Genomic DNA, 11,221 nt, shown 5'->3' on the forward strand with positions numbered 1-11,221 from the left:
CGCGGAGCTGAAGGCTTCATCACCGCAGATGTGTCCTGACAAGCAACATCTGGCTGTCAGTTAGCGTCTGATGGAGAGCGTGAGGCGAACAGAGCCACGCTCTCCTCTGAGCCGCTGGTTTTCAGACATTCACCCCCCCTGAACTCGGAGGTTCCTCTCAGAGGGTCCCGGGCCGTCTCCGGGTTCTGTGTGTCCTGCTGTCCCCTTCATCCTCCCCAGCAGCTGCTTAGACCCCACCCCGCTCTGCTCGTTAGAGGTCACATTTTATGGCCAATCACAGCCTCATTTGTCCTCGTTAGGCGTGCGGTAATTGTAACTGCGCTTGGCCGGCCGGCGCTCACAAGCGCTAATCATGACTGACAACAATCCCGCCATTATTTCTCTTCAGCAGCATCTGGGGGGGATTACTGCTGCTTGTTCGCTCCATCGTGCTGCTGCCGTCCTCCACTGCAGATATGTTTGTGTCCCGGCGATGGAGGCGTGAGACGCGCCGGTAAACACGGCCTGCAGACCGGCGCCGCGGTGAGAGTCCATTCTGTCAGCGGCGTCCAATCAATACCGAGTCCAGCTGCATCCCGTCAGCTCCGGCTCAGCGTGTGGATGTCAAGGTGAGAGAAAACACGGATGACAAGACGGCTTCTTTTAGGGAGAGGAGGCAAAAAGACAAAAAACTCACAAACAACAACAAAAAAAAGCATCTTTCCTCCATTTTCTCCCTCCCCTCCACCCCCGCTCACACAGGAGCGTTGTTAAATTGTTGTTGCATACTAAGAGTTTCCTCTGAATCAATTACCATTTGGAAATAAATGCCAGCGCTTTGGAAACTGTCGCCGGGCGGAAAGACTGAGAGGGAGCGGCCGTTTATTAAGAGATGGCGTGTTCCATCAACGCGCACGCCATCCTGATGTAACCGGCTGTCACGTGCAATGCAGGCGGCATCAGGGCATGCACATTGTGCAAAGAGGGTCTCGTTTTGGATAGGACTGAAAGACATCTTTATTTTTTTACAATTCTTTTATGTTTTTGTGCCTTCAAGCAAAAATGTGACGCTCAAAAACTCACCAAAATCTGAACCCGGTTGGAGGTCACACCCACTGACCTCTGGGTGTTTGTTTATGATGAAGAAAGCAACCAAATACCTCAAGTGGAATTTAGTCCCTCGAATAAAAAGTTGGATCATAATCGGTGAGTATTCTGGATCGTTGCCATGGCAAACAAAAGCCTGTAAAATGGACTCCATATAGTCCTCGAGACTTATCAGGACAGGAGAAACCCTCATGGTCTTTAACACTTTATATCAGAAACTCAGTCGCACAAAGGGACAAAATCCAAAACACACCTTAGGTCAAACAGGATAAACATTTATTGAGTATCTCCAACACTAATTTAAAGTTTTTAACATAATTATGACCTAGATAATAAAAAAAGCAACATAGATTAGCCAAAACAGCTAGCATGTAACTAAAATATTAGCTAAACTCCAAAATTGACTAAAAACTGAAAAAAGCCTAAATTAGCCAAATCAGCTACCATGTAGCAGAAACTTTAGCAAAACACTAAATTAGCCTAAAAAAACAAACAAACAAAAAAACAACATAGGTTAGCCAAAACAGCTAACATGTAGCTGAAAGAAAGCTAAACTTCAAAATAGCCTAAACAACAACAAAAAGCCTAATTTAAAAAAAGAAAAACTGTTAACTAGTAGCTACAACATTAGCTATACTCCAAAACAGCCTAAATTAGCCAAAATAGCTAGCATGTAGCTTAAATATTAGCTAAACTCCAAAACAGCCTAAAAAATCTCAGTAAATACCAAAATAGTCCTAAAAGCTAACAGAATGACAATTTTTAAAACTTTGAAACTGTAACTTTTTAACATAATTATGAATAATAAAAAGGCAGAAATATTATTCCAGAATAAATCAACTTAAACCTTTCTTTAAATGTTTGTGTCCTTCCCTAACCCGTAACTACTAAAAACTTTATATGTTGGACTACATAGCGCCCTGGATTTTAAAGGCAACTCGACACGATGTTCACTACTTTTCTTTCATTTTTCTAAACACCGGATTTGACGTCAACAATTTCACGAAGTCAAAATCAATACGAACATTTCATGAGGTTTATTTATGATTCTAAGGGTGTTCTGATGGAGAAAATGTGGATGGTTTATTAAAAAAATACATTTAAACATGTTTTGAATCGTTCGACTGCAATGCATTGTGGTCTATATTTGCTAATCCAGTGAGCATTAATGCACGCTAGTTCCTTGCAAAGACTTCTGGGAAATTTCTAGTGGGATTTTGGAATTTGTAGATTTAGACAGCAGAAGAAAACGTCAAAGTAACGCACTATAGTAGTACGGAAGGAATTCAGACATAGCCCCTGATTGCGCGTCAACCTCGCCACTTCACGCCAAATAGCGCCTCAGATCGTATCTGAACATCGACGCTCCTGCTTCACAAGTCGGTGTGAACGCACCATAAGAATTCACCAAACAAAGTTGGTTTTAGAATGAAAACTTGACAAATAACTCAATATTTATATACATTTTGTTGAATCCTAAATCAAATTCAAATGTAATTCTGTTAATTTTGTGTTAAGTCAGGCCCAATTGCCACGCCCACATGGGCATACAGGGGCGGGATCATGATGGGATCATCTCTGATTTGTCATTTTTGTCAATCAGACAAAAACTGGAAATTACTTCTTTTTTTAGTGGTCACATGAAAACAGGTTTTAAATGTTTAACCAACTCTGGATATTTTATTGAGCTTTCTCTGTCTTCGGGTCAAATCCAGGTCATAGTCTGACCCCATGTTTCTTATCGGTCTTGGTGCTTGAAATAACTGAAGTTTGCATATTTTGATAATTTTCGTCACAATAATTTCACACTCAGACTCCAATGTGGCTCATTCATAAAGATGAACATCGTCTCTCCAGTAAATGTTTCTCCTTCTGACAGTTTGGATCATCCTAACAATTCTACAGCTGTGATTCTTTCTTTTCCCTCCGTTCTGAAGGCCGTAATGATCTTTACAGAGACAGCAGTGAAGCGTCCTCATTATCAGAGCTTTCCTCTCAAACTCCCGTCCTCAGACGAGTTCTAGTAAAGATGTAGAACTGTTCCCCAGCCTCTCTCCATCCGTCTTCCTCCGCGGAGACCTTTGGCCGGCGAGTCCGCGGCCCTGAGCAGACGGGGAGCTCTGCATATCTGAAGAAGATCTCCACTTCTGCTGCCGGCCGCCAGCATCAAAGAGAAAGTAATAAGGCGGAATGATTGAAATGTCAATATAACATTTACTTTTAATAACCTGAAGGTAATAATGGTTTGATGTGTTTTATGAGGAGAAGAATGTCTTCAGTCTCCTCCCCGACACGCCGTTTGTTAAGACTGCAGAGGGTCAGGAGATCCCGGCCTGGTGGCTCCGGTCCTCCGACATTTCTCAGTAATAATGGAGCTTGGAGGGAAGAGAAAAGCTGAATCTTGTTCCAGCTGATATTTTCATTCTTTTAACATTTCACTTTGATCAAGGAGTGTTGGCTCATTACAGATTTATGTCTGATCTTCGTCTTCAAAGTTGTGGAGGAACTGTTTGAATAATATTTTGTGAGGAAAGTTCTGTTCAGAGGCGCTTCAGTCTGGATTAAGCCCCACTGACGGTCACCTGAAGGTCGCTTTAGAGTCACCTGAAGGTCACCTGAGGGTCACCTGAGGGTCACCTGAGGGTCGCGTTAAGGAAAGGCTCAGAAAACTGTAAAGGTAAATGAAGAGGGAGAACAGAACAACCAGATTCTGGAATCAAACTGGACTGAGCGAGTGTGACGTCGTCCAGAGAAAACTTCCGGCTCCAACCAAATGAAGTCAGTTCAGTCGCCATATTGGAGCCAGAGGTCGTCAGTAAGCAGTGATTGATCTCAGTCGGTTTGTTTCTATGGCAACCACTCTCTCCACTCAGAAGGGAGCTTGTTGGAAGGCCACACCCCTACTACTTGAAAGCGGGCAAACGTTTTGAACGTTGGAGGTGGAGTCAGCAGGCTCCGCCTACTTTTAGTTGAGGCATCCGATTGGTCAGTTTATAACTTGAATAACTTTAACTACAGAAAGAAAGAGGATTATCATGAAGATGCTAAAAAAGAAAGAATGGTTATTCTGACCAATAGAATAAGTAATAGCTGCTTATTTCTCCATAGAAGTCTTTAGCTTCTTGGAGCCACTTCCTGTTTGGAACGCCAAGGGGGCGGGTCTCTCCAGTTCTTTTATAAAGCAGAACCAATCACTTATGAGCAGAACCATTCTGACACCTGGATGGAGACGACACTCATGTATGTCCATGTTCTCTTTGCAGGTTCTTCTTTGTGAGTGTGGAAGGGATTTCCTAATCTGTACTCTGAGGATTCCCTCATTTCTGCAGTGAATCAGGTTGACGATGAATCTGTTTTCCTCTGCAGAAAATGACTTCAGCTCTGGTTTTGGGAAATCCTCACTGAAGCAGCTTGGAGACCAGAAGGTGGTCTAGATCAGGGGTCTCTAAATTACGGCCCGTGGGCCGGATCCGGCCCACCTCCACATTTGGCCCGGCCCCTGAACAAAATCAGAGATCCGTGATTTTTTATTCCTCAATCAGACTTTGAGATTGTTTGCTGAAAGTGTTAGCAAAATACTGTTTTGCTAACATAGTTTTCTGTTAGCAAAACAAAACAAACAGAAAACTATGTTAGCATCAATCACAGACTGAACTGCTAACAGAAAAAAAGTTAGCATCAATCGCAGACCGATATGCTAACAGAAAACACTGTTAGCATCATTCATAGACAAATATGCTAACAGAAAACACTGTTAGCACCAGTCGCAGACAGAAATACTAACAGAAAACACTGTTAGCATCAATCACAGACTGAACTGCTAACAGAAAAAAAAGTTAGCATCTATCACAGACAGATATGCTAACAGAAAACACTGTTAGCATCATTCATAGACAAATATGCTAACAGAAAACACTGTTAGCATCAGTCGCAGACAGAAATGCTAACAGAAAACACTGTTAGCATAAATCGCAGACAGAAATGCTAACAGAAAACGCTGTTAGCATCAATCGCAGACTGAACTGCTAACAGAAAACGCTGTTAGCATCAATCGCAGACTGAACTGCTAACAGAAAAAAATGTTAGCATCTATCACAGACAGATATGCTAACAGAAAACACTGTTAGCATCAGTCGCAGACAGAAATGCTAACAGAAAACACTGTTAGCATAAATCACAGACAGATATGCTAACAGAAAACACTGTTAGCATCAATCGCAGACTGAACTGCTAACAGAAAACACTGTTAGCATCAGTCGCAGACAGAAATGCTAACAGAAAACACTGTTAGCATCAATCGCAGACAGATATGCTAACAGAAAACCCTTTTTCCGTTAGCTTACAAACCGCCTCTTATCAGTGAAGAATAAAGTAATGTGTTCCTCACAAGAAAAAGGTTGGGGACCCCTGGTCTAGATAGTCACCCCAACCCAACCGCTGACAGGCAAACAGGTGGTGTGATGGGCGGAGTCAGGGTTGGGTCTGCAAAAACAGGAGGGTGGAGCAGAAGCTGAAGGATAAATATTGATCAGAGAAACCAGGAGATATTTTCACATTAAGAGTCTGACAGGCGCCAAAACTGTAACAGAAGGACATGCCAGTTAATTAAATTTGTTACCTGAGGCCTGTAGAGTCAGAGAAGCAGAGCTTCTGCTTTGTGTTCTGTTTATCATCTCATCTTGAGCGATGGATTTAATTGGAACGACCTCACAGAGCTTCCCGGATTGATGGGCAGCGAGATGCAAACGCTGTGAAGGACCAACACCTTATCAGGCTCCTGCACGGCGCCGCCATTCATCACTGTCACTCCTCAAACACTTCCATTCGCTCCGCTTTCATATTCGCCAGTCCTGTTCGCCGCATTCCTGTGGCGCTCCCTCCTCCTGGATGTGTGACGGTCGCTGACCTGCGCGCTGTTTCCGCCTTTAAGTTTTCATCTGAGGCAGAAAATGAGGCGGAGTTTGCTGAGCGTGCGCCCTGTAGGTGCACATTTCCTGCTTCGTCCTTTCTCTTGTTATTGCATTTAAACTGAATTTTAACTTGTTGGCGAGTCTCCGAGGGAACATGAAATCTAATATACTTATTGCGCTCGCACACATATTGGATTGTGCATAATGCAGGAGGGAGACGTCAGAAACAAGAATGAGATGAATAAAACTGAAATGTGGCTCTGCTGAAGCAGAAACCTTCACGCCGTGCTCGGCCTTCTCGCCCGTGAAGGGCTCAAATAATGACGGATGACGGAACGCCGCTCACACCGGAGATACACAAGACCTTTCCCCGGAAAACCCGGATCCGTTTGTCCCAGAACCGCCCGCCACTCAGCCTGAGTCGCCTCCATCGCTCCTCTTCATCACAAGAGCGCTTTTTGGAGTCTCTCTAATCAGACCAAATTAGGCTTCAAGCCTCAAACTTTGAGACAATCACTGAAACCCTCCCGGCAGATTTGATCCTAGATTTAATGATGACCTTTAATTAACCAGGAAGGTCAGTTAAGAAACCGGAGACAAGAAACTCCTTGGATTATTCCTTCAAAGTATCAGCAGCATCTTCATCAACGATCATTCACACCTTGAGGCAAAGTTACATCAAACATGAACCGACACAGATCCAACATTTCCCAAACTTTTCCTGAGTCTTTTCTGCATTTTCCCCAAGCTTTTCCTGAGATTTTCCTGTTTTTCTTGAGTGTTTTCTGAGCTTTTCCTGAGCATTTCATGAACTTTTCCTTAGTGCTTCCTCAAATTTTCCTGAGATTTCCTGAACTTTTTCTGAAATTTCCTCAGATTTTTCTTGAATGTTTCTTAAACTTTTCATGAGTATTTCCTGAGTTTACTGATATTTCCCTTAATTTTTTCTGAATGTTACCTGAACTTTTTCTGATTTTTTTTCTGTTTCCTAAACTTTTCTTGAGTCTTTCCTGAGATTTTTCCTGTGTGTTTCCTAAGTTTTTCCTGAACTTTTCCTGAAGTTTTCGTGAGTGTTTTCTGAACTTATCCTCTGTGTTTTTCCTGAGCTTTTCCTAAGTGTTTACGAAGCTTTTCCTGAGCTGCAGAAGTGTGAAATTTTGTGACAATCCAAAGTTTTCTTTTTCCTTATGTAGGAAAATGTAAATATTTTAAGCTCACAAACTTGGTCACTAAGTCAAAACTTCCTTTGGATATTCTGAAGTGTGTGTTGGTGGATTTTGAAATATACTATACACACACACACACATATATATATATATATATATATATATATACATATATATATATATATATCTAAACACATAAGAAAACAGTCCTTCAGTCCATTTCTGCTGCTTTGGAACGAAAACAGGAGAAAAGCTGAAACATTCCTGACTCATAGTTTAGAGCTTGTTCTTCTTCAAATCAAAGCTGAGATTGTTCTGCACATTAGCTGCACTATAATGCTTCTTTTTATCCCAATGCGTGACGCTGCAGTCGTCCACATGAAGCAGAATCTGTGGCCTTCAGCGACTGCAGACTCATAATCACAGTTAATGTGCTGTTCTCCTGTTTCTGCTTCAGCTGGAACAGATTCAAACACCGGAGCACATATTGTGCAGAAGCTCGGCGTTCGCGTTCCCTATTAGCGCACACGGCTGGTTGATGATTAGGCTCCGTATCTCTGTGGCTCCAGTTCAACTGGCTCAGGATTATTGGTTTTCTGCAGCAGCGGGGGGGACCGAGCCGTCCTTCATGTCTGTTACCGCTCGACTTCTGGTAACTCTGGTGAAGGGTCGAGAGAGCCCCCACACCCCCTCCACCCCCACCACCAGAGAAACAAAGTGAAGCTGCCCTTCAGCGCTCCTGCAGGGTGAAGCCGAGGAGACAGTCTGCAGATAAAGGCGGCGGCTCGTCATCCAGCGGCCCTCACCGCGCGCCGATAAAGATGGATGGGGTTGTCGCTCAGGATCACACGGTGAAGCCGAGGAAGAGGAGGGCTGACACAGGCGTGTTTACCGGGAGGAGGCCGTTTTACTGGCAGCCGCTGCAGCTCCAAACAGAAAAGCTGATGACTAAAATGAGGCTCAGCTCTCCAAATTCCACGTGCTGCACCTCATTTTGCTGCTGTGATGGGCGGGGCTGCTTTTACCCCTCAGAGGACGGCCGCTGGTTCAGGTTTTAGCAGAAAAATCCCATTTACTGGAGTTCTGCTGTCAGGATGAGCGCTGTGGAGAATCCATGAAATAACCTGGAGTCAGATAAACTTCAACCTTTATTTTGACTCAGAAAGTTTCAACATTTGTTAAAACAACACTTCAAGTGTTTTGACTTGTGACCGAGCAAGTTGTGACAAGAAGGAGTCGGATGTGGTGGAGAATCCTGGAGTTTTCCAGAGTAAAACTTCAGGACCAGATTTTTTGGTGGTACCAACTGTCCCCCCAACTGGTATCGGTCTTGGACTACTACCATCACTACCATTACTACCATCACTACCATTACTACTATCACTACCATTACTACTATCACTACCATTACTACCATCACTACCATCACTACCATTACTACCATTACTACCATCACTACAATTGCTACCATTACTACCTTTACTACCATTACTACCATCACTACCATTACTACCATTACTACCATTACTACCATTACTACCATTACTACCATTACTACCATTACTACCATTACTACCATTACTACCATTACTACCATTACTACCATTACTACCATTACTACCATTACTACCATTACTACCATTACTACCATTACTACCATTACTACCATTACTACCATTACTACCATTACTACCATTACTACCATTACTACCATTACTACCATTACTACCATTACTACCATTACTACCATTACTACCATTACTACCATTACTACCATTACTACCATTACTACCATTACTACCATTACTACCATTACTACCATTACTACCATTACTACCATTACTACCATTACTACCATTACTACCATCACTACCATTACTACCATTACCACCTTTACTACCATTACTACCATCACTACCATTACTACCATCACTACCATTACTACCATCACTACCTTTACTACCATTACTACCATCACTACCATTACTACCATTACTACCATCACTACCATAATCACCATTACTACCATTACTACCATCACTACCATTACTACCATTACTACCATTACTACCATTACCACCATTACTACCATTACTACCATTACCACCATTACTACCATTACTACCATCACTACCATTACTACCATTACTACCATTACTACCGAGGGACAGAACCAAACCTGGTTTCCAGCATCAACATTTCCATCCACACAATACATTTCTAATCACCTAAAATCTCTGCTGGTTATTGTATTCTCATTGTTAAACACAAGCCAATGACTTTGATATTCTTGTCGTTCACGTTTCTGTTTCTGTTACCATGACGACTCAGAGAGTCTCCGAGCCAGAAGAGATGCTGTCCCGGTTCTGCCAGCTCACTGTGACGACGAGCCACATTAATCAACCCAGCGGAGAAGACAAGGCGAGAATCCAAATTTAACACGCTGCTGGATTTAGACCCTGTTGACGACAGGACGGAGACTTCCAGGCCCGCTTCCTGCCCCGAAGCCCCCCCTTTACTCAGAGAAGGGGGCAACTCCGGATGAAAATACTCGAGGTTTTTCTGCAGAAACAGTTTCTTCACATTTTGGTGCATCGATTTGGTCCGGAGACAAAGATCTCCACCCTGAGCTCCAGAAGATAAGGCGAGAAGTTCAGCGCTGGCGGTCATGGAGTCGATAATCTGCACTCGCCGCTTTGTGTCGCCCCGGCACGCCGCGCGCATCCTAATTGGACACAAAAACTCCAACCATAAACAATGAGTGTCATGTTGAGGAATTTCAGAGTCTGTCTGCTCAAATATGATAACGAGGCGCGCTCTCCATCTAAATCAATAAAGTTGACTTGTGATCAATTATCCGTCTCTTCGGAAGGCTGCAGCCGCCGTCAGACGGCAGCATAATGAAGACAGGACAAGAGCGCTGATTAATTCCAAACAAAACAGTCAACAAAGGCAGGAGTGTTGTATATCACCTGCTGGAGACAAGATAAGTGCAGGGTCTAAATTATATTTGTTCAGATACAAACACAGATGGATTACCTCTGCTCCCCCAACGCAAATTAAAATGCAGCCGCTTCAGGTTTCTCTTCACGCCGAAAAAAACCTGTTCTGGCTTCAGTTTATTTGCTCATTTATTCATTTTTCATTGGCGAGCGCTGCGAGGATGGAATAATAAATGCTCCTCTTTGGTGGAGGGTTAAGACTCATTAAAAATGTCTATAAAGCGCAGCAGCCAACTGAGGCTGCGTGGAGTAAATATTGCACCTCGGCCATATTTTCTTTCAGGGATTTACATTAATAAGACGGGGGGAGTGCAGTAATCAGCTAATGGCGAGCCTGGCCAAGCGGGGCTAATAGCACTGAGGTCAAGCTACAATTAACGGCTGATTGCAGTCAACAGTGGAGACTTCTTCTGAGGGGGATCAAGATGTTCCTCTAATGAGAAGCAATCTGCAAGGACTCTATTAGCTCCATCCGTGATGTCCAGAGATTCTCCTGGAAAACACAAACTTTACTCTTCGGCTTTGGCCAAACTGAATAAACAAGTTTGTTTAGCAGGAAAAGGCTCGACGTGAGTCCGGCTCAGTCTGGCCGCTCGTTCTGAGTTCTGTTTGGCCCGGTTCTGGCTGTTTTCCCTCCAGTCAGACTCTTTATTTATCGGTTAAACCATCAAACCTCCTCAATTAGGATGCAGACATTTAGGAAAAGTCAGCTATTAAACTCTATTGTACTCCACTCTACTCTACTCTACTCTACTCCACTCTACTCTATTCAATTTCTATTCTGTTGCTTTTAAATCCATCTCCAATCATCTTTAGATCTTCAGTATTTTCAAAGAATTTCCTGTTTTTTTCTTTCTAATGATGCAGAAAAACAAAAAAACCTGTTTTCTAGGTCATAGTTTCTGCAGAGCGGCAGAAGTTTTCATTAAGTTGTGGGCGGAACTGTTGGCATGGAGCAACGCCCCCTTCCCCCTCCCTGTTGCTGAGAGCTCTCTGTTTAAAAAGTCTTCAGCTTGTCCAGAATGCAGCAGCACGATTGTTAGCAGGAACTAGTAGA

General features: G+C 43.2%; 1 long non-coding RNA gene across 1 annotated transcript; it reads left to right on the forward strand.

The window, feature by feature from the left end:
* Nucleotides 1-6: 6 nt before the first annotated feature.
* LOC118599021 lies at nucleotides 7-10,015 on the forward strand. Its single transcript, XR_004948277.1, has 2 exons — nucleotides 7-608; nucleotides 9,494-10,015. It is a non-coding gene; the product is annotated as an uncharacterized LOC118599021 (long non-coding RNA).
* The last annotated feature ends 1,206 nt before the right edge of the window (nucleotides 10,016-11,221 follow it).

This window comes from Oryzias melastigma, linkage group LG8 (assembly GCF_002922805.2).
Source record: "Oryzias melastigma strain HK-1 linkage group LG8, ASM292280v2, whole genome shotgun sequence".
Classification (NCBI taxonomy): domain Eukaryota; kingdom Metazoa; phylum Chordata; class Actinopteri; order Beloniformes; family Adrianichthyidae; genus Oryzias; species Oryzias melastigma.